At 43.5% G+C, this 3,419-nt stretch overlaps 1 non-coding gene across 1 annotated transcript; it reads right to left on the bottom strand.

Annotated features, from left to right (window-relative positions):
• Nucleotides 1–208: 208 nt before the first annotated feature.
• On the bottom strand, nucleotides 209–315 carry LOC126658930 (small nucleolar RNA R71). The gene has a single exon (XR_007634495.1). It is a non-coding gene; the product is annotated as a small nucleolar RNA R71 (small nucleolar RNA).
• Between the last annotated feature and the right edge of the window lie 3,104 nt (nucleotides 316–3,419).

The following is a 3,419-nucleotide window of genomic DNA, read 5'->3' as shown; positions in this document are numbered from 1 at the left end:
TGCGCACATCTCAAATTTCCTGGAGGTGTGCAGTACATTCAAGCTCAGTAACATGACAGAAGATGAAGTTTGGCTGCGCTTATTCCCATTTTCTCTGAGGGATAAAGCGAAAATTTGGATTCACGCTCTGCCGAGAGTTGGCATTAACAGATGGCCAGATTTGGCCAAGGCATTCCTGAACAAGTACTTTCCCATGGCGAAGACCGCAAAGCTGACTAGAGATATCATGCTTTATCAGCAATTGGATGGAGAATCAGTGAGTGACGCATGGGAGCGGTACAAGGAATTGCAGAGAAAAGTTCCTCATCATCATATTACCAAAGAGAATTTGATCCAAAATTTCTATAATGGGTCAAATGATCAGACCAGGAGTATCATTGATACAGCCGCATGAGGGTCATTAATGAGGAAGACCACTGATGCAGCATTTGAGCTGTTAGATGAGTTGGCAGTGAACAGCTGTTCTTGGCCAACTGAGAGGGCGAAAGCACCTGCTCAGAGAGGAGTGATGGCAGTTGCTACTGACCCAGTGGTGGAGACAGTCAAATCACTATTACAGGATTTTCTCACAAAACAAGTTGTAACACCCAACACTCATAATGTTGCTGCAATTCAGAGTAACTGTGAGGTTTGTGGAGATCCTAGCCATACGGCAAATGAGTGCTATGTGATGTCGCAGCAGATCAACGAGCAAATCAATTATGTGGGAGGACAGAGACCAGGAAATAATCCATATGCTGCTACTTACAATCCAGGGTGGAGAAATCATCCAAATTTCTCATGGAAGGATAATGGAAATCAGACCCACAATCAGGCAGGTCCTAGTTTTCAAGGAGAACAAAGATCACAGCAGAATCAGGGAAACTTCCAAAATCAAGGAAACTTCCACCATCAGAATAGTAGGCCACAGCATCCACCTGGTTTTCAGCAGAAAGAACAGGGAGAGTCTCTACACAGTAAAATGGACAAAATGATGGAGTTGATGCTGAAGAAGGACGCAGAGACTCAGCAAGCACTCAAGAATCATGCTGCTACTATTCACAATCAAGAATTGCAAATACAGCAGATGGCGAAAGCACTCCAAAACAGAAATCAAGGGGGTTTACCATCCACTACTGAGGAAAACCCCCGAGAACATTTGAAAGCGATCGAACTGAGGAATGGAAAGGCATTGGATGATCCATACGCAGCAGGTACTAGCACAGAGGTAGAAAAGGAGCAGAGAAAGGAAAAGGAACCTGAAAAGGTAGTCACTAAACCTACTCCACTACCTCCGTACGTACCAAAAATACCATTCCCTCAGCGATTGAAGAAACCGCAAGATACTTGGAAGTTCCACCAGTTTTTAGACACTTTCAAGAAATTGCAAATCAACATCAGTCTGGCTGACGCTTTACGCGAAATTCCACATTATGCCAAGTTTCTAAAAGAGATCATCACCAACAAACGGAGTTGGGAGGTAGAAGGTACAATACCCATGACAAAGAACTGCAGCTCAATCATCTTGAGCAATCTTCCGACGAAACTTCAGGATCCAGGGAGTTTTACTATTCCCTGTACTATTGGTAACATGCAGTCCATTAATTGTCTGTGTGATTTAGGTGCTAGTATAAATTTGATGCCCCTATCTCTATTTCGGAGCATATTTGGTGATCAACCGGTACAAGCTACCCCAATGATGTTACAATTGGCAGATCACTCTTTGAAGAAGCCACATGGGATTGTGGAGGATGTTTTGGTTAAGGTTAACAAATTTATATTTCCTGTAGATTTTGTTGTCCTTGATTATGCAGCCGACAGAGACTGCCCAATGATCTTGGGGCGACCCTTCATGAATACTGGCAGAGCTCTTATTGATGTGCATAATGGTAAACTGACTTTGAGAATTCGGGAGGAGAGTGTTGAGTTTGACATGAAGAAGATTACACGCCACCCCAATATCGAGGAGAAATGGATGCAGATTGACATGGTGGACGAGCTAGTGCAAGAGGAGATAGAAGAAAACAACTCCATATTGAACTCTGATTTGGATCAGGATGACATAAGTAGTATGGAGTTTACTTGTGAATGCCCTGTGGCAGACCAGAAGACAGAACTGGAAAGTCCCGTAGGAGCACATATTCGTACTTGTGCGAATGCACAGTTGGTTTCCAGTCAAGAAGAGGAAGAGTGCGAGGAGGAACCAATTCTTGAGCCATTGGTCAAGAACAAACACATCACTCCTCCTTCTTCAGAAAAGCCACCGAAGCTGGAACTCAAGACTTTACCAGCACATCTTCGGTACGCTTTCTTGGGAGCTGACAGTACTTTACCTATCATTATCAGCAATAAGCTCACCAAGGAGCAAGAGCAGAAGGTCATCAACACAGTCAAGGGACGAATTTTGGCTGTTGGGTGGCAGATCTCAGATATCAGAGGGATTAGTCCTTCTGTGGTAATGCATCAGATTCATCTCGAGGATGAATCCAAAACCTCTGCACAGAGGCAGAGAAGGCTGAATCCAAATATGAAGGAAGTAGTTCATAAGGAAATTGTGAAACTACTTTATGCGGGTATTATTTATCCCATTTCCGACAGTGCATGGGTAAGCCCGATTCAGTGCGTACCTAAGAAAGGAGGTATGACAGTTGTGGAAAACGATAAGGGAGAGCAAATCTCAACTCGCACAGTTACTGGCTGGCGAGTATGTATCGATTACAGGAAGCTGAATACAGAAACGAGGAAGGATCATTTTTCCACTTCCGTTTATTGATCAGATGTTGGAAAGGGTGGCGGGTCATGCATTCTATTGTTTTCTTGATGGATACTCAGGATATAATCAAATTCTAATTTATCCAGAGGACCAAGAGAAAACTACATTCACCTGTCCATACGGCACTTTCGCATATCGCCGTATGCCCTTTGGTCTGTGTAATGCTCCTGCTACATTTCAGAGAAGCATGACTTCCATCTTCAATGACATGATCGAAGATATTATGGAAGTATTCATGGATGACTTCTCGGTGTTTGGAGATTCCTTTGAAAGATGTCTTCAAAATCTGGATAGAGTCTTGCAAAGGTGCGAGGAAACTAATCTGGTATTAAACTGGGAGAAATGCCACTTCATGGTGGAAGAGGGCATTGTTTTGGGACATAAGATATCCAAGGAGGGTATAGAAGTGGACCGAGCAAAGACTGAGGTGATCGAGAGACTGCCACCTCCACTTACAGTGAAGGGAGTTCGTGCCTTTTTAGGGCATGCGGGGTTTTATCACCGCTTTATTAAAGATTTTTCATCTATAGCACGTCCTTTGACAAACCTACTTGTCAAGGATGCGCCTTTTGTGTTCACTGATGCCTGTTTAGCTTCATTTCTCAAGTTGAAAGAGGCACTCGTTACTGCTCCAGTCATATCTTGTCCAGATTGGAATCTTCCATTT

Source organism: Mercurialis annua, linkage group LG7 (genome assembly GCF_937616625.2).
Source record: "Mercurialis annua linkage group LG7, ddMerAnnu1.2, whole genome shotgun sequence".
Taxonomy (NCBI): domain Eukaryota; kingdom Viridiplantae; phylum Streptophyta; class Magnoliopsida; order Malpighiales; family Euphorbiaceae; genus Mercurialis; species Mercurialis annua.
This window is presented reverse-complemented; position numbering and strand designations above follow the sequence as displayed.